The sequence below is a fragment of the Cottoperca gobio genome, chromosome 10, assembly GCF_900634415.1.
Source record: "Cottoperca gobio chromosome 10, fCotGob3.1, whole genome shotgun sequence".
Taxonomy (NCBI): Eukaryota; Metazoa; Chordata; class Actinopteri; order Perciformes; family Bovichtidae; genus Cottoperca; species Cottoperca gobio.
The window spans coordinates 15,550,819-15,571,845 of record NC_041364.1 but is presented as its reverse complement, the minus strand read 5'-3'; the positions used below and the strand labels follow the sequence as shown (position 1 = coordinate 15,571,845).

The window sequence follows — 21,027 nt, the reverse complement described above, 5'->3', positions numbered from 1 at the left end:
TATGTTCATAATCTGGAATACATCTTAACACCAACACTTCTGTGTGTGTGTATATACCTGACTGAATTAGGATGTGGTGGTGGTGGGAAAGAAAAGTGCAAAAATAAATAAAGCCACAGGCAGTAAAGCAGAAATATGTAAAATGAAATATGGAGCAGAGATATAAGCGATGAGGAATATTTCCTAAGTGAAATTGCCGCGCAGGAAGAAAAAAATCAGCCGTCATAGTTCAATAATTCGTCTAAGATAGCGTGGAGATGCAGTTTCCCTGGCTGGTTATTTTGAATCTATGTTCTCAGGCTCAGGAGGTTCCACTTGACTACATTTGATTCATCATTCAGAAGCTGGAAGAAGAAAGTCAGGCCTGCGTAGCATTATTCTCTCCCCGAAGTCTACCAACCAGCCTGTACGCTGACGGGACTGTAGAGATTGTGTCCTTATTTCAACTTTAATTCCTGATCTGTATTTCCAGTTATTTTCCTGACCTAACCTTTCAAGTTGTATAAATACTGTATATAAGACAGAACTTTTAAGAGTTGGCAGTGTGGCCAAGCTATCACCAAAGGCTAATACACTTGACCTTTTGCTAAATTAATTCCAGCCTCGTCCATATTCTTTGTGCAAAGGGTTGTATAAATGATACTATTAGCTAATAGCTTTAGCTTTCACTTACGTAGTGAAAATGACATGATTAGCTGCTCAGGGCCTGCAGCCTGCAGCCGGCTGCACCAGCCAGCTGCCCACAGCTGAAAACTGAGAAGCAGAGTGACCGTGACAGCAGCAGTGTGGCTCTGTCTCTCCGCTGTCACCCTTCAGTGAAGCACACAGCTCTCAGCAGCTCGCCTGACAGCGGAACGACACAGAGTAACACTCATTCTCTACGAAGTACAGCATGGCTGCCTCCCCCTCCTCCTCCTATTGCTACCATCCATGAGATATCTCCCACACGCCCCTCCCAACTCTGCCCTTTTGTTACTACCAATAAAGTGCTCTTCGGCCGCAGTGTGCAGAATGCAGAATGCAGCTCATTTCCCTCCCCCTGTTTTTGTAACATTCACCTATTCATATCACAAATATTCAAACTTACTCTCTCTAATATCAATTCATGGATTCTGCTTTACTAAACACACAGGGATGTAACCAGGTCTATTTTGCACACAGCAACATAAGTACCTTAAGAGATGATATTAATAAGCTTTGCTGTAACAACCTTTAGTACCACAGTTCTTCCCATACCTCTCATTTACATGTAATAATGACGAGGTGTGTATTCAACACTTCATTAACCACAACATCCAGTCTGACCTGCTCTGTCCCACTAACACATTACTCGCTGAGGTGCATCTTCTAAAGCTGCTTTTCCCCAACAGCTCTCTCTGGCCAGGAGAGTGCTTGTGTATTGCACTCAATGTGTATATTATACATCACAGTTATATGTACGATTTGGTTCTTTAGCATAGCATGTTGTTTTTTATCTGTCAGAGGGCTCAGGTTGATTTGTAACCCAGCCTACCGTCTGTGTCCGGCTGTTCCTGGGAGCTTCTGCAGCAGCTCTTCTTCCCTTTCTTTCCCTCCGTCTCACTCTCTTACCATTGACTTATCTAGTGCTGGTATGTTTAGTGTGTGTGCAGAGAATACCAAGTGGCCGCTCCATCAGGATTGTAATTATCAGGCCTGCTGAGCTGCCGTGCCCCTGCTGCCTGCCTGCTTGGGTTCAGCCAAGCCACACTCTGCCCCTGCCTCAGCTGGGTAAAGGTCCAACACTGTGCGGCAATTGTGCAGCTTTTTGTTGTCTCTGTTTTCTGTTGCATTTTTCGAAACCACATCTTTCCATCTATCTGACTTAAAAAGAAAGGAACAAATTCAAATGGCATTTTTATTATTAAGTACATCAACTGTATTTGGGTGTAATCAATCAGCATCCATTGCAGCTGCAGTACCCCCCCCCCCCTAGGAGTAGTGCAGCATCATCTCTACTGTAGTATAATCATTCCACTTTATGTTTAATAGATATTCTAATTAATTAGTTTTCCTTCCTTTCCTTTTATGGTTATGTTTACTCAAAGCACTGAGTTAATGTAATTGAAAAAAATGTGGTCTTTGTTAAGTTTTAGAGACAGGATATGTTACTGTTTTCCATTTACCTAAGATTCTTGACCTTAACCAAGAGTTTCACAACAAAAGCAGAAAACATTTGCCAAGGTTTTAGGCTGTTACTTCCATTGCAGTGCTCCTTTTGCCAGCTGCATGAGTGATAGTAGCTTGCAGCTCGTTTATTTTGCAACAGGTTTTGCTAAAAGTAACATTGACATTGACTCCAAACAAACCGAGCTCCACAACATCCATCCAATCAGATCTTGGCATTGACAGGAGGCAGGAGTTCAGAAAGCCAAACATTTTACTTAGAAGAGTAGAAAAGTTAGTTTTGTGCATCTCTGAATTCTCTGAGTTATGTAATTATACTCTCTTTAGTAGAAAAACTTCAAGCATGGCAGAGTACTGTAGAAATTATATTTAGGTCATATTGTGCATTTATACATTTCAATGTAGCTCGTAGCATCCTCATTAGCATCTTTGTGTGCTGCTCTTCCTTGTGAGTTCTACTTCGTGCAAACTATTCACTGTGTGCTTGGTCTGAAAATGCTCTAACAATACCAGAGATCCTTAGTTTTGCAAATTTATTGTGATGAATTGCGCAGAAAAAAATCAGCCGACATACTTACATTCTGTATTCATTTGCAGAATCTCTAGCGCTTCCGTTTGTAGTATTGGCCAATCACGTTTGAGCGGACTTTGGTTAATTGCAGGTAAACAGTCCGTGTGGAGAGATCTGCTATCGTCTGACGATGAGTTAGCTTTTTATTACCTTTTAAACTGGCTAATGGTCGTAGACATCGTCTTGCGTCTGAAGTTGCTAAACGGACTGTAAACAATCGACTGCCACACGGAAAGCGAAGTCTTGGTCCCAGATGCTCAGCGTCGTTGGGTCCCGAGATTGACACAGCACGGGCCTACTCTTTGTGTCTAATTTACGCTTGACTTTAAATCATGCCGTGAAACCAAAACCAAAAGCTGTGGAGAGAAACATAATCTTTTCCCCTTCAACACAGTTTATTGGCCATTATATTTGAATGCATTGTTCCTCTTATCTTTTCTCCCATGTGAGTGCGGTAACTCCTGCTTATGTTGGGCAGAAAGCAAACAAACAGTGGTGCATCAAAGCTGCTTAATGAAGAAGATGCTATCTACTCTGGAGTTTTGAATCTTACATCTTTGATGTGGTGAGATGGTCCAGGGACTTTGTGACACTCCATAATATGCTGTCTGCTTTCTGCTGCTCTTTAATCCATTTAATGCACCTTGGGCAAAGGAGAGCAGACAGGAATATGTAGCATGCTGTGGTGCACATATCTAAAAGAGCTTGACTACTACATTGAAGCAGAGCCGCTGCTTGCGTGCAATCCTTGTTGCGGTTCTCATTGTCATGTGTAATTCGTTGGCTAGCTTTAGTCAGGGTGTTCAATATTCGAAAGAAATGGTCCCTTGATATCTTACAAAGGGTAAATAAGTATGCTCAATGAATTTCTCTTTGCGCTAAGCCACTGCTTTCAATCAATAATGATATCTCTCCGCAGCCATGAAATATTGATCATTTCACCACCAAATCTTTGTTTTTTGACAAAATTCTATAACCCCGGTAACACTGCAGCTCTGTTCGGGAACAGTCCAGCAGCATCAATGCTGTTTTATGCACTTTAAACTCATTTTAAAGAGGGCACCTGGTATAAAGTGTACATGTGGACAGATGTTTATTTGCAGGTTTATGTGGCTCATTGAGTGATTGCTCCGCCTTGAGTTGTGAGGAATCAGGCTGCAACTGTGCACTTTCATCCCTGTTAATGGGTTGCGATCGATAATGTGCATCCACATGACAATCGATGTGAATGTGGAGATAATCAACATGATTGCAGGTAATGCTCTGGGTGGTCTGTCATATCGAACCTTTTGCAGGACCATTTGAAGGGTTCAATCAGTATAATCATCTGTATGGCGTACAGTGGTTAATTGCGCCTACAGTGAAGGCGAGGAAAAATATGAATACAAGTCTAATTTAGTCACAGATAACAAGCATAGGTCTCTTTTGTGTAAGCCCATCATTTCTTAGTCATTTCAGCTGTTCTATTATTTTCCCATTTCAACCTCTTTGATGACACACTAAAATGTATCCATCTTTTCATAGTTAGGTGCAAAGGCTGTCATAAAGTGGTGGAAGATCCCGATAATGACCCCTCTAACATTTAATGTTACATTTCACATTTATGTTAAAAAAAAAGACTTGCAGAGGACTCGTAAATGTCACTAAGGTGTTGAGTGTGTTAGAGGTGTGCTGCAGCTTGCCTCGTCAGACTCATCTCCTCCACTCTTGAACACTGTGTGGATAGCATGTGCTCAGCCATGTGTGTGAGTGAAGTTTGAGAAAGCAAAGTTAATTGCAAAAAGGATGGTGTTCTGACATGGGCACTGAGAGGTTACAAAACAGCGGTAGGAAGGAGCTGCAGTGAAGTCCGCGATCGGGTAGGTCAATTAGATGACCTTGTGAATGGTTTGTGTGGGAGGAAACGGGAAGTGATGCATTGAATACGGTAACAATATCTGGAGCCAGAGATGTTTGCAGGCACACAAGTGTATGCTCAAGCTTTTTACTCTGAACCCAGGACAAACAAATGTCTGATTGCATTAAGATAATCAACAGCTCTGCTTTGTGATACAATGAACTAAATAACATTCACAGCCTTCTCTCTCTGCTGCTCCACTGAGATGCAGACACAAACCAAACAGAGCACAAACGGTGGCTAGAAAGAAAGATTATGTGCTTACGAAACATTCACGGTAATAGGTCGGGTGCTACAGAAGACACAAGATATTTATGTATGTGTCCAAATAATAAAAGGATCTGCATGTATTGGGAACACAAGATCAGAGTTGGCAGAGCACAGCTGAAAGACATATAACTATACTCACAGAAGCTAACCTGTCAGCAAAATGACTGCAGCTTCTTGGTACACGGTGACAAATGTACTAAGGCTTGTAGGGTTCAAACACAATTGTTTGTTTTTGAGTCTAGGGGCTGCTTCATCTTCAAAGACACAACTGTTCTTCTCTCATCCTTAAAGTGAGAACAACAAATGATGAAAATTCCATTTTAACTCCATTTTTTTTGATGTAGTACATTTTCACGGCACGCTGGGAAAAAATGCATTCATTGGCAAAACCGAGCCTTAAAGTCTCCATACACTTTATTTCGTCATTATAGGTTGGGGATTTTCGCTTCAACAATGAGAGGGGACTCCTCATGCAATCTGCCTGTGCAGTAAGTCAGTCAGGAGGCAGGCAGGAAGGCAGGTGCTGAACATCGATATCTTTCTTATCACAGAGCTGCTTCCTCTCGGCTCATCACAGTCCAGAGCACAGCACACTCATGCACACACACACACACACATCACTCACAACAACATCACACATCCTTGGGTGTGATATAGAGGTAGAAGGAGAAACTCTTCCAAAAATGTTCTGTCGTTTGACAATTGATACATTGCATGAGCTTTTCTTTTCACTCACAAAATTGCATTCTTGGGTTTATCTTTAGGATTACAAAATAATGAATGACCCGCTGTAGCTACAGAGCCCTTCACCCAGAGTGTCTTATTAAAAGTATGGCCAAGTGCTGCGTTACTCCCACTGTGCCAGCATCTTACTTAAGAGCCATAACCAAGAGGAAGGACAGGAACAGTAGCCAGAAGCTCTGAGGTGACATTTCTGATTTCAAGATGAGAGTTTTGCGTGTACTTAATTAAGAAATAGCAAGCAACATCATCTCGCCTTCGCTGTTCCCTAGGAAAGCTTATTTCATGCTCCAGAAAGCCTGCACATCACACATGCTCAAGCATGTGTGTGTGCGTTTGTCTGTGTGTATGATATTTACCTTTATTTGGTACATAATTCTATAGCAGAGCCTTGATACAGTCTTCATATTCTGCTAGCGCACTGGCAACCAACTGTTATTTTATTATCCGTGAATTATTAATAGGTTTGTTTTCTTAAATGTCTAAAAACAATCCAAAATCCAAAGATGTTCAGGGTGCTATCATAGAATACTATAAAAATAGCAAATATTTGGGAAGCTGCGCACAGTGAATCGTTGTGAAAAAAATGACAATCACTTACCAAAATGATTTCAGATACATTTTCTGTTAAACAGTTAATTGACAAACATTTAAACTCTGCCAATGACCTGGAATCCCTATACTCATCCCTTTTGATGACCGAGCTACCACCCCACAGTGGTTACTCGGGATGGGACGATGTAGGATTTGATTGGGGATCGCGATACAAAACACACCCAATAAATCTACAGTGGTTACTTTCCAAGATTAAAGTAATTCCAGTATGTATTAGTATTCAGAGTTTGAGATGATTATCAGGATGATATCTTGAATAGCAATTATCTTGGCCAGGACAATCGTGACATTTGCATATTCTCCCACGTCTCGTGGTTACGGGCTGATGTTTCGAAGGACTGTCAGGCAGCTTATCTGATCCATTCCATCATTATTTTGAAACATAATGGCCTCTCATTATTTCTTTTTCAAATACCTGCGGACTCAGTAGGTTATGATTTACATATTCCTCAGGTCAGTGATCACCATAGCAACATGTGAAGCAAGTATCATCTCTAAAATGCAGCTGCTGTAAGCCTGAAGGTTTAGGAACGAGGAGAGGGTATGAGTAAGAGGATACCTTGTACAAACCCCCGAGACTACGTGTAGCTCTTCACAGACATCATCCTCTTACTGTTGCTGGTCTGTAACAAAGGCGCTCTCTCTCTTATCAAAATACATGTCACATCACTCACAAGAAATACTGTAATTTGATTGATTTAGAAGAAAGCAGGTATCAGTATGTGTGTGTTCATGTGCGTGTGTCAGTTTGGCATTGACGCGTGTATGCAGCTCTATCCCTAATCTTTATTTCCTTTGTAATATGCTACACACGGTCCGTCTGCGATTAATTTTTTGTTTGTTACTTCACTCCACTTCTCTCTCTCTCTTTTGCCGCCTCTGTGTTTATGCGCACGCAAATGCATATGAATGTGTGTATGTTCGTGTGGGCGTTCCTATCTGCTGTCAAGCTGCTGATTTCAGTGAAGTTAAATAAAACATAGCCACAAATAGCTCTTGGAAGGTCCGAGCTCCAAGGGAACTGTGTATTAAATCAGCATGTAGTGTTTTATATTGGCCGAGTTTTACCGCATTTTGACTTTACAAAACTGCATTATAGAGCGATGAGTATTTGATTAGCAAAGTGGCATTAACATCAACAAAATTCTGGGAATTTGGTATGCTGAGATTATTACAAAATAACATCAAGTTTTTGAACTTTGCGTTCACAAATTCAGACTCGTTTTATTTTGCCCATGGCAGCTAAACGATTAGGAGTGCCGGCAGGCTTTTAATAAGTCTTGACGCAAAGACGCTGCATGACAAATTCAGTGATAACTGAGTGATGTTTGTAATTTCATGTCTGCATTTCATTCCACTGTGTTCATTCATTCAGCATGTACTCTGCATCAGAGCATCTTCTGTTCATTAAAATCTGGGAAACAAACATCCAATTGAACCAATTTAGAAAGTGCCCGCTTTGGGAATACAGTATGTTTTCATTGAGCTCAGAAACGGCAGACTAAAAACCACCAAACAAAAATAATCTCTGACTATTATCGCACCATAGAGATCGTTTACAGCAATTAAATAGAATTGAATTTTTAGTACAGAACTTCTGATGGGAATACTGTCATTTTGTATATACAGATCCTTCTTAATCTCAGTATCACTGTATAATGTGTTTTCAGTTTCTCATATAATGTGTCATCAAACTCAATGTAATCCCTTTGTTAAGGAGCAGGTCCATTCCAATCTCTATTAAATCAGTTATTAAACGGACGGGACCATTTAGGAGTTAGAAGACCTTTTCTACCGTTTTCTCTTTTATAACTTAATTCAACATTAATATTTCAGGATACTGTATGAGTAGAGTTTCATGCATTATTGGTGAGTGCAAACTGGTTGAAACTACTTCCTGCATCTGTAGTCTGAGGAACAAAGAAAGAAGAAAGTTTGATACAAATCCAACTCTGACGATGACGTAGTTTGCTCAAGGGGAAAGTAGGACTCCATCACTTTGTTCTTGGAGCCATTGAAATAAAAAGGCAAGAAGATATTTGATATCTTAGAGGTGACACCAAAGTGAAATTAAAGACTGAAAGAAGAGTAATACTTTGCATCAACCGCATACTGTACAGAGCTATATTTCACTTGTCAAACTCCATTTTTCCCACTATGTCTGTAAGCCTTTTACGTGTATTTCTGTATCAGTCATTTCTTTGGTGGGAAAAGTGGTTGTCAAGCTGAAACTCTCAGAATACATAATGACTTCATTAATGGTCCTTCTCTGTGATTAATTGGAGTGCTGTGTCACAGCGTGACAGAGCCGCTCATTGCCAGACAGTGTTGTGACAGGAGACGAGCACCATGTTGATGGGTCTGGAGATGATCGCACACACACTGATGTACACTTGTAAGACACACACACACACACATGAGTAATCAGCATCGTCACACACATCCCGCCTTCTCTAAGCACGGAGATCCCATTGAGCTCAAGAAATGGATTTTAGAATAAGACCTGGCATAAATTCATTCAGCATTTAAAGAAAAAAGAAAAAAAGAAGGACTATCTACCTGTGAGCGACTAATTGCAATTTCACCGTTTTCCCAGCGGTGATTAGCAACAGCAATCTCTGCTTCAATATTTACCTTAGTTCTTGACATCAATACGTTGGCACAAGCTCAATTGTGTTAGCACCCCTTAACAAAGAAGCTGGCATCTCTTTATCTAAACAGGATTATAAAGACATGTGAGGGGCCTCACATCCTCTCAACTCAAGGGCCCAGAGATAAGAAAATCCATCCGTGTTTGATGGCTGCTGTAAACTCACCGTCACAAAACATTGAACTACAAGGAACAGGAGGAAGAAAAACAAGTTGTACGCAGGAAACTGAAGGAGGGAGCAAAGGTGGAATAGTTGAAGAATGCGTGAGTAAATGTTGAGTGTGGGAGATGCACAGTGAGGTCAGGGATGAAGCGAGACAAGGGTTGCAGTGTAAAGATAAGAGGAATCTGGCAGAGGTTCAGGATCAGTCTGCTGGTTTTGAACTGGTAAATGCTCCTCACCAGGATATCCAGCCTGGCCTTTGATGGGTTTATCTGACTGATGTTGGCGTGAACAACTTTGAACAGGGTATCTGTAGTCGGTGCTGCGAGGAAAGGCATCGCGGTCCTGGAGCACAGCTCAGCTCGTCAGATAGAGAGAGTATAAAGTCGAACGGCAGACTGTTATTTAACCAATTTGATCAATACAACCATAAAGGCAGTCAGCTCCCATATCAGTAACAGAACAAAAGAGTAAAATAGACCTTTATACTGGAGGGGATTGCTGTGTAGGACTCAATGTTAAGCATCAGCTTCACTGTATTAAAGTACATCTATCTTTGATGAAAACGTACAGCCTCTCAGCAGGTCTCTAACCTGCCTCGGGGTGGTTCAAACAGGGTCCAGGTGTGGGTCTGCTAGCTGCTTATGTTTCTTAGTTTTTTTATTGAACATAAATCCCACATTTATCCCAGAATCAGTATCCGCTTATGCATCATTTAGGACAAAATAAGAAAGCGTAAGGTAGTCCAATAAATTCCAGCTTAGCCACATTTGCATATTATGGTTTCTGATGATGTAACGGTGGCTTATCTGTATCTCAGATTTAACCTCTAACTGATGTGTTAGCTATTCTTTTTCAGCAGCATGCAACAGGCAACAGATCACATCGGAATGTTCCAGCAAAAGCATGATATGCATACCACACACATAGCGATGCAAGTGGAAAAACAAACTCCCCTCTGATGGCAAGACCTTCCATATGCTTGAATAGCTGTTTATATCCCCCCCTGGCAGATCACAGAGGATTTTTATTTTTTTTATTTTTTGCTGCATCTCTATCCCCGGCTCACCGGGTCCTCTGTGGCCTCCCCCACTCAGCACAGTTTGCTCAAATCTCTGTGAAACAATGAAGAACACTGCCCTCTCTCCTCCAGGGGCACGGAGTTATTAAAGTGGCACTTTCTTTGTGAGTTGCAACATTATGCACCTGTGGACCTACAGGAAAAAAGTCAATTGTGTTTTCCTCTCATTTAAATTAGATTTAGCTAGCGGCATGTCAGTCTGTCCACCACTTCGGTCCAGACTGAAATATCCTAACAACTATCGGATGGATTGCCATAATTCCCATCAGCCTCAGCTGTGCTTCATGTTTAGTGCTAATTAGCAAATTGGTAAATTAAACTAAGATGGTGAACATGGTATAAATCAGCGTTGTTAACATGCCGCATTTAACTTAAAGCACTGTTGTGCCTAAGTGCAGCCCCACAGAGCTGCATATTCAGTACTCTTGTTGTGAGATAATTGCTTAGATTTGGCTGCTTGGACTTGCTCCATGAAACATTTGCATGGTTGAAAACTACAGTCTATGTGGGAAGAATCATTTTTTCTGCTGACATAAAATGACATTTTTACATATATAACCAGCCATGTTACACTGGGAGACTGAATGTTTTTTATTTTTACAGGTCCTGATGAATGACCTTGTACGTTTACAATCTTAACAACTCCCACAGATGTTGTAAATATCAGCTCAGCATGCTAACCACTCTCCACTGAAATACAAGATGCACAGCAGGCTTTTTAATTCCAGTTTTCCCCGATACTGACCCATGTTAATTTGTTGAAAAGCAAGGTGATAAAATACGCAGCAGTTATTCAGCATAGAGGGTGTCCTATCGAGCATAAGTGGCCCCCTCTGTGAGACAATAAGAGGGCCCGTGAGTTGATTAAAATCCCAAAGCGCTGTGGGGATAAACAACATGTTTTTTGATGTTTGTGAACATTGTCTTTCATATGCTAATTGAGGAAAGCTTCCAACTGTATTTCCTTTTTGCGGAATATAGTGTTTAATACACTGTGCTGCATTAATACGAGAAACAATACTTGGAAATATCTTATTCTAAAATTGAAAAAATAAACATAATGGCATATACAATACATTACCATGCAATTTCTTGTAACTGCAGCAAATTTGATCACTGTATAGACTGCAGTCATTTAGTCTGCAGCATTGTTAAACTCCCTCACACACATCCTGTAATGGCAATAGCCATTGGCTGATGTACCTGGCTGTAGCAGAACCCACCACTCTGCATCAGCTTTCTGCTCACTGGCATGGAATCAATGCAGAATTGCAGATGTGAGCAAAAGCTGCAGAGGACACACACACACACACACATACACACACACACACACACACACACACACACACACACACACACACACACACACACACACACACACACACACACACACACACACACACTCACACACACACACACACACCGCTGCTGCATTTGTGATCACACCTTCACTGCAATAACATGACAACAGAGGCTTCTTCCCTCCAAGAGAGAGATCATAACCTCTAACAGGATATAACTTTTTTTGGAGAAAGACAGAGAGAATGAGAAGGTTAGGGGGTAAAGTACTGGGAATAATTATGCGTGACTTATTATGAATGGTCTATTAAAGCAGAATGATCAGTCAGCGAGAAAGAGGTTATGCATTTAAGCACAATTTAACTCTATAGCTTTTGCCTATGGCTCACATTGATAAAGGATTTAGCATATAATCCTTGTAAGATCAGGTTTTTATATTCTTTTGTTAGATCCAACTGACACAGAAGGAATCACATGATTCATGTTCTGTCTAATAGTCCGTTTAGCTTTGAATTGGGTTTAATTTTTATGCTACAATGCAAATGATCTCACAGTGTGATATTAACACAGGGCTCCTTCAGGAACCGTGTGCAGTTTTGACTCAAACAAACCATGGAGAAAAAGGAAGGTAAAATGTGTACTTACGATCTCTGAATACTGACTGGTTGACAGGAGCTTCTTTTTTTAAGTAGGGTTCTCCCACAAACTCTCACACGCACACACACAAGTGTCCGGTCGGTGGTGTGTGTCCCTGTTGAGAGACACAAAAGCACAAAAGACTTGAATGCTCGATGCTGAATAACCCACTGAGCTCAGCCTCAGTGTTGGTACATAAAATGGCCCCGTGTGAAGGCAGAAATGTTAAATAATATAAAGAATGTGCCTTGAATAATACCCTAAGACATATTTAAATGCTATTAAGAATGGTAGTGTGTGGGTGAGTGAAATGGGCTCACAGGTGTTATTTGGATCAAATATTCATTATGAAAGACTCACTTTAAAATCCATCAGCTGCAGAAGTTCAGTGTTTTCAGTGGCATCATTGTTCATTGCATCGTACGTAGGGCTGAACAAGATTTATTTTTAGTACTCCGTAAAGGCAGCACCACAGAGTTTGGCAGCCGAGGTAGAAATTGTTTTAAAATGGAACAGAAACATGTAATATTAAAAACCTTCAGCTCATCTACATAAGTCAGCAGATTTGCTGAAATTCAGATTCACAGACTGGTATTTGTGCTGCATCTGTTTACACTGTGGCACCCTTGATAATGTAATATCAGCAAATCAAATACCACCTTGTTTCACACTCTTTTAATTTGATTGTTAATAAAACAAAATCCCAGTGCTGTAGTTTATAGCTTATTAAAACTAGAGTGTAAATGACTAGACATGAAGTCTGTTTTGCAGTGGGCAATAATAAACTAATTAACAAATTATTTATGTGCACCCTAACTCTGAGCAGTCAAAACTGCAGATATTAAAAGACTAAATGCTGAATTTTCTATGTATTTCTATAGCCTGTAATGATGGCTCTCCCTTCTCTGCTCATGACTTTGTGTTTTTTTTTTTAAATAACATATAAGATTGCTCTAATTAGAAATGAGATCACAAGCGCACTTTCAGATAAGGGTGCTGACCCTCATTTGGATAACTCAGGTGATGTTTATCAGGCTGTTTGAACCATGGTACCATGAAAAGTATGCGAAATCATTTTTTCAAACACTTCTAAATTATTACAGAACAGGAAAACACAGAACCTGCGCGCTTAACCCCTTAAAAGTTCATAAAGATGTTTACAGCCGAGGCACAGGTTGGTGTCAGGTGTCAAATGTTGTGGCACAGAGTATCTGTGTAACAATCTGCAACTGAAACCACACTCATTAACCTCGTCTACCTAAGCATACCACCTTCATTTAACATTCTTTGCCACCTATTTTCACTAATGCACAGGTGACCTTTACTCAACAGAATACACCCAGTCAACAGAGTGAACAACCTCCATCAGCAGACTTAGAAAGCTGCCTATTAATAGTCAAGCAACAACTAAATATGAAATGTACTGGACCAACTTCACACACATATCTGCACACTTCAAACATTGTGCATTCATACCATCAATCCAATATTAATGCACACATTTGTCGCACTTGGTCACTTTATTGTCCGTCCCCCAATTAAACTAAAACTAGCGCTAAAATACATGTACCCAATGCTAAAGTGAAAATATTGAGCAAAACAAGAATATTTGGTCAAATAATGGCACGAAAATGTCTATGGAAAGCAGCAGAGGTGGCCGCTGTTCACCTGTGTTACAAAGACTTTCTCCTCCCCGGCCGCAGAAAAGTCCCCCCCCCCTCAGGTGTGAATTTGGCGTCAGCAGAATCCCTCACACTATAAAAACTAGAGTGCATAGCATCAGAGGTTCTCCCGCTCAATCACGAGTGACAACATTTACCACAGCTGGTGGTGTACAGGCCATCTGGCATACAGGGACAAAAATGCCGATGAGCCGCCTCTTTCCTCATAACACATTTGCAAAGCCGGTGTTGTGAGTAATTTGGATCCTGCATTGGCTTTTATCAATGTTTACTAACTGCTGATCTTCTTCTCTGCCTTTCTTAGCGCATTACTTCCACCTATAGATAAAAAGAATAATGTAAAACCATTGGCAGGAATGTGTATCGTGTCAACTGCGCGCATGTTCGTGTGACCTGTGTGTGCACAAGAGCTCCACAGGTGCTACTAGCCTTCTTAAGCTTTGCTCAGTTACTGGAAGTGACTCATTGTCTTCATATTGTTATTTTTAACTCCTACGTTTTCATTATTTCACCAGTTCAGGTTCTTGCCAATGTGATTTTAGGTTTAGATTGTATGGTCTGTGTGACCCCGTTCATTCATGTTGCTGCATGAATGTGTGTGTGAGTAGGAGTAAGCCGATAAGTTAGTCTGCAGTGTGTGGGTCGTCTTCCTATCTCCTTTCAGGTTGTGGCTGCAGCTGGGCAGTAACAGTGTCCTTAGATGTTGAAGCTTCTTGTTTCTTTTATGTCTAAGGTGATACCTGGCAACTAAACATTATGTCCATGCACAGGTGGTAACTGCTATGACAGCAATGATGAACATGATGGAGACTAATTGACGATAAACATCTGTCCCGATGCAGATATTTCATTGCGTACACGTCGGTATTTGTTTCGTTTACCCACTCTAAGCTCATTGCATGTTTCTCTATGATCCAGGAGCTTTTTATTTTTACATGTCGAATGTAGAATCCAAGAAAAGCATCAGATTTGACATAAAGGTAGGAGAATATTAATTAGCACCAACAAGGCCCAGTGGTGCTGCCTGTAATAGTATGAGTAAATGTTTTATTAGTTTGCATATAGCAATGAACCATCTTCTCACACCATAGCACCAAATTAGACTCTCTAACCACTGCAGACAGCAAAGCAGACGTGTTTGTCCAGAGACACTGATGTAATAATATGAGACAATTCTTTTTAAAATGTGATTAGCATTTTATTAAAAGTATTAAAAGTATGGAAAAGAGAAATCATTTTATTTCTTCTCATTTTTATATTGGAAAGTTATAAAAGATGTATTCGGATACACAGAACCGTCCTAACTAGTATAACCTTCAAAGCTCCAACGCTGAGCTGGGACGTATGAAGCTTGATTGCATCACATGGAACGTCTGACATATTTTAGGTTTCAGTACCAATAACGTGTCCATTTATTTATTTATTTATATACACATACTGCACATATACATATACGTATTGTATACATATACATATACACATACATGTACAACGCATCGTCTTGCATTCAGGAGTCCTTTCAGTTGCCTTGAAAAGTCTATAAGACTGTATTTGCCGGAGGCTATAGTTGTACAGAACACATGTTCATTATTGGAAAACAGGCTTCCACTCCATCGTTCATGTATACAGCTACTGACCTTTATTGACAGGTAATCACTAAAAGAATCCTTTGCTGTGGGTTATGACATAGAAACATTAAACGTAACAGTAGAAATGGTTTTAGACTGTTTGGGTAATTTATATAAATTTAAGTGTAGAGTTAAGATCTGGGAGTGATGTCTGTCTCTTCTGACAACGACAGAGAGATCCATGATAACACATCTTTATCTGACAGAAGTCAGTTCATAGAGTTCATAAATTGTATAAATAATCTTAGTTTTTTCTCACCGAGGATTAGAAAGTTGATCTCCTGCAATGACCGTCTTGACTTTTCTACCCGATGCGTTTGTTTGTTCTTGGAAGAAAGCAACATTTTAAAGCAAATGCAACGCCACACGCGATAAAAGCTATAAAGTGAGAGGCACTTGTCTAACATTGTAAGGATTCAGTTTGAAGAAGTAAATGAGAGAATGTTGACTCGACTGATTCTTTATTAATAACATGTTTCAGTGGCCCTGGCAGATCTATTTGTTGGTGTTATACTGTGTTTGTTTTTTATAATTCAGATTTGTATTGCTTTCATCTTTGTATCAAATATGACAGTACAACGTTTCACATTGTGAGACATTTCGTGTTGCTTATAACGCATGTAGCGTGAGTGGCATGAGAAACAAAAAGGAAACAACAGTCTAAGGGATATAGTGATATTACCATGATTAGGAAGAATATCCATGCAACATATGATAATATTAATTAATATCAAGACATTCATAATACAGGATTATTAGTCAATGTAATATAAGTCCAAAAAGGATTACAAACTTGTTTCTGCTAATCATCCTGTTTAGCATTAATTCCTATGAAGCCGTTTTTTTCAGGGTGTTAGCTCATATAAAAAAAAGATGCAGTGTCTGGTGTGATGGTGTGATGCTTTAGTTTTCTGAGAAGACATTTACTTTATGTAAGATAACTTCAATTTGTTTCAGGTTCATCCAACTCATCGTTGAATGTCTTGCCAGGTGAGCTGGTGCTTTGCTCCTTCTGAAAGTGTCAGATCCGATCACTTCCTGTTTTGCGTTGTGACAATGTTTAGACAGCTCCTTCATTTCATACCTCTTTTACCCCAATACCTTCCGCTCAAGTAAATGATGCGTATTCCTCTTCCCTTTTCTACTCATTCATCTCCCCTTACTTTAAACCTCTTTTCCTCCTGCCATTCATTCAACCCCCAACACTTGCTATGATGATATGTACTGTATATTCAGTAAACAGAGCCTGACCCTTTGTCCATTTCTCCCAGACTATTCTCTGGCAGAACCCTCTCTGCATTATTTACCCTGTCAGCTCCCCCCTCTCCATGGATACACATTGTAACACTTTTTATTTGTTGTGTGCAAACAGTGTCTGTCTGCACCTTTTTTCCCTGTCTCCTTCTCCTTCACACATCTCCACTGAGGTTATTTCTGTGGCCGGGGCAAACACAGCCTGGACACTGGGCTCTCTTAGAAGTCTGATCATATCATACACACCGGCTGCTTACTGTGTCTACAAACATACTCCACTGTGCATGTTTACCTTTACACTCAAACAAGGTCAAATAGGGTGTGGGTAGAAAATAGAAAAAACCCAAAGCGAGGCGCAGACTGTTCTCTTGGTCATATTTAATGAATGGGTGTCATATTGTAAACAACATCCATATATCAACACTACAACCGCAATGCTGGACCTGCTGTGTTACCATGGTAACATCATGAGATGTCTTATGGCAGATTTAATTAGCCATCATCAGTAATTAGAGCTCATAAGCCCCATGGGCCTGAACCAACGTTTCTTTAACCAAAAAGAGAGAAAAGAATGAAAGAATGAGTCCTGAGATTGATGGTTGACCAGACAAGAATGTGTTTGGATGTCATTAGACAGACGCAGCAGAGTCACATACAGAACAGCCTTGAGATGTTTCAGCACCATGGACATGTCTGAACTTCACCACTGAGCATATTGTCAGCGGCCATCAACAGAGATATACTTCACTTTTATGACATTTGAGATGGATGTCCACTGTGCTGCCAAAACAAACCCGGCATGCTTTAAAATATGGAAACTTTTCTGAATCTTTCTCTACCTCAGTGTGGATTAGTCTTTAAAGTCCCAGTGTAATGGAAGTTAAGAGCATCTTTAACGTCTGCACTGAGACGTATTCCCCAGTGAAAGGGAATATTTGAGCGGTGTACAGTTACTAGATGGATTTAGATCAAATCCTTTGCATTTGATCGGGTTCACTAAACAGTGGGCAGGTTTATAATGTAGTGCGATACAGAGCTACAGAGGACTGTGGCTCCACACACACACCTCCCTTGTTGCTAAACGTTTCAGATTGATTGATGGATGTCACGACATTATTGGTTGAAATTGGTCCAAGTTTAAATAAGCACATGTCATATTTTGTTTTACAGGAAGATAAACTGATTGGATTATTATAATTAGTTTTCCTTTATTGGATAGTACAGATACAGTAGGTAGAGAGAGAGGGGACGACAGAGCACAGAGTCGTCCGCTCTACCAGGTGAGCTACCGGGATGCCCAGAAATTGTGTTAAATAGCTGCACAATATGCACAAGTGTTAAAATGCATTATTCATTTAATTTTGACTTCAAGTTGCACTTTATTACTAAGGCGGACAACTTTAGTGCAACTTGAGGGGCACGCTGAGGATAAAAACAAGACAGCTCATTTAAAAGAGTTTCCCCATTAAACCTGAATATTTATAGCCAAAAATTGAATATACCATCTGCGTGTTTCTGCAATCAAAACATGCAGTGCATTAGTTGTCGACCAGTACAACCTGCTGCTCAAACTAGGCCTTCTGGAATTTGCCATGATGTACTTTGTATGCACAGGAGTTTGTCCTGACACAAATGAATGCATTAATCATTCAACCAAAACTGTAATCTTTGTACTCATTTCTTTTCAGGCAGTTAGGCTGAACAGAGAGTCAACTTTATCTCTAGTTATTGACATATACTTTAAGTAATTATAAACCACTATCCTCCCTGCGGTCCTTCAGAAGTCAGTGTATTATTTTACATATTCCTCCTCCTCTGCATCCCTCCATGTTCTTTCTTCAATTGTCACTCACTGCATCCTCTCACTAATGGAAGCTTTAAAAGGACTCTCAAGGAGGGAAATCATGGTTAAACAATTAAAATGTATTTGAAGAACCTCTTAGCTATTTCATATTCTGCATTAGCGGTGATGATTCAATGGGTAAGGCTGAGGTAAGGTGTCAGCTAAAAGCTCGTAATGAAGCGGACTGTTTGTGAGGCAGAAAGATAAAGCCTGTAATTGCCTGGCGTCCTGTATTGTCAATATTCATCCGAATGCCTTCAAGGGCTCTGAGGTTATAAGAGCAGGTGCATTGGCTTTTTCTTTCGCTAACACACGGCCCTGGCCGATGGATCTGTGGGATGCATGTTGAGGGAAAAAAGTAAAAACTATTTGAATCTTTTTAATATCCATACAAATCCTGCAGAAGTGTCCAGACTCTGATATCTCGGTGGTCCAGCTGTTTATTTTTTTTAAAGCGTAAACAGTTTCAATTTAATACAAGCCTTTGAGTTTGCACACCAGCACACCGCACATATGTGTGTGCTCACACATGTACAGTACACATTCATTTGTGTGTTATGTCTTTGATCCTCCCGCTGTTAGATGTTCTTGCTAGCTCCTAACTCGGTTAAGCTTTTAATGGAAAGCTGCGGGTTTGCCTTTTCTCACTGTGCCCTCTGCTGTGGCATGCTTCACTTTGGAAAAAGGAATACTTGCTAATTAAGATAGTTAGTCCCCAGGGGTTCTTTTTTGCAGGTAGTTTTTGCTCACTGTGGGAGTAAGAGGTTGACAGGTCTGCAAGAACCACAAGTGTCAATGGAAATTGAAGGACGAGAAAGAGAGTGTATTTGTGAATATGCATGCAGTGGCACAGCACTCTATGTAGGAGCCAGTGGAAACTGCTCTGTTGGGAGTGTGACATTTACTGTAAAATAATGGAGGAGTAATGAGGAGATCATAAAGCGGCTCATATCACGGAAATTTATTTTATTTAACCTGACAGCGTAGAAACTGCTCCTAACAAAATACAGCACTCTTACTGGAGTCTGCACGTCACGACTTCCTGAATATGTCATTCTGATTTTAACTACAATGCATAAAAAAGATTTGTAAAGCATATTTATATCAGTGACATGCAGCGCCAATTATCTTTGCTGATTACCATGAAGAACATTTTAACACTGACACTGACAACAAATTGCAAAAAAACAAGGAGGCGTATTTAATCCTACAGTCCTCTAAAGTGGCTATTCTAATAATACATAATGTCTTGAAAGGTTTAATCTGCATCTTGATTCAGATTTTCATCATAATCTTCACTGTGATAGACAAATATGCATATATTAGCAGATGCCTCAATTTTTGTAAGATTATCAAAGAATTTTAGGGATTTGTTCAGTTACACATCGAGTAAAACTTACAGCTGCACTAAAGTAATATTTTTATATTAACAATGGGTCAAATGATTATGAGTAATGAGAAAAGTGATGAGCTCACAGAAATCGATACGCATGGTGTCCACAGTTCCAGAAAAATCAAGGCCTTGAAAGTTTTTGAAAATAGACAAATAGACAGGGGTCATTGAAAGTGTATTTTTCAAACTTAACATTAGTACATAGGCTTTGTTCCGCTGTCTACATGTGTTTTTCGCAGTCGTGTCATTGTTTCACGCGCCACCGACCTCCAGAGTGCAACAGTTATTAACCTTAATCTGTGTCTCAAACTAAGCCGTGTTGGGTCCTTGAATTTGACGTTTAAGAAGTTGTGGTAACCCTGATTACGTGACTCTGCAATCCCTCACAGTTTTACAGGGCATTTTAGCATCTTTAAGCACGTTGTTTTAGTTTTATGTCTCGCAAAGTAACTGTTTTAGTTCACTCTTACCACTCTCATCAAATCATTTATTTCTTGTTTAGCACACACACTCTGATAAACTCACACTACCTGCCCAGCATCAAACCATAAACAGACAAAGTTAACAACACAGTGAAGCTTCTGTCTGACTACAAATGAATGTTGTTCTGTATCTGCTGGATGTGTAAAAAGACAACAGTTTGCTAACAATCGCAACATATCAACTTTATAAGTTAATAATATGTCAGTATTTTTTTTTTCAGCCCCCAAGTGGCCTCAGGAAAAACATTAAAAATCGACTGCAGCTTTAACAAGACTGACTCCAGACCCAAACGGTTATGGCAGTACAATTGTATCATGTTGTACCACCGATGGGAAGAATGCCGGAACAGCTTGCAGGAACATCTTGCATCTTGCAGGATTGACGGTTTTAAGATTTATGGGGCCACACCCACAAGCATTTGGCAACTGGTTGTAGTCAAATGGTATGTTGTTTTCAAAAACAAATGAATAGCTTATTTAGCCAATTTATTCCAAATTCAACAATATTTGTAGGAAGATAAAACTATGGCTCCATGCTGTGCTCATGTTACCCCCTGGACCACCAGTGCTCTACGCAAGCTTCACGACGTCAAACACTATTTAATCCTCACCCGCCTCCTCTGCATGTAAATCCAATTTACTGGAAATGTCAACGATTCCTTCAGCTGCTGAAGTTG

The 21,027-nt window shown here is 40.1% G+C and overlaps 1 protein-coding gene across 2 annotated transcripts in view; it reads right to left on the bottom strand.

Moving 5' to 3' along the window:
* Positions 1-21,027, bottom strand: part of frmpd3 (FERM and PDZ domain containing 3) — a 73,381-nt gene that overhangs the window by 27,250 nt on the left and 25,104 nt on the right. For both annotated transcript variants that reach the window (XM_029441667.1, XM_029441668.1), the window contains exon 2: positions 12,078-12,183. The gene's annotated coding sequence lies outside the window, so the exon portion shown is untranslated. The remainder of the gene's footprint in view (positions 1-12,077; positions 12,184-21,027) is intronic.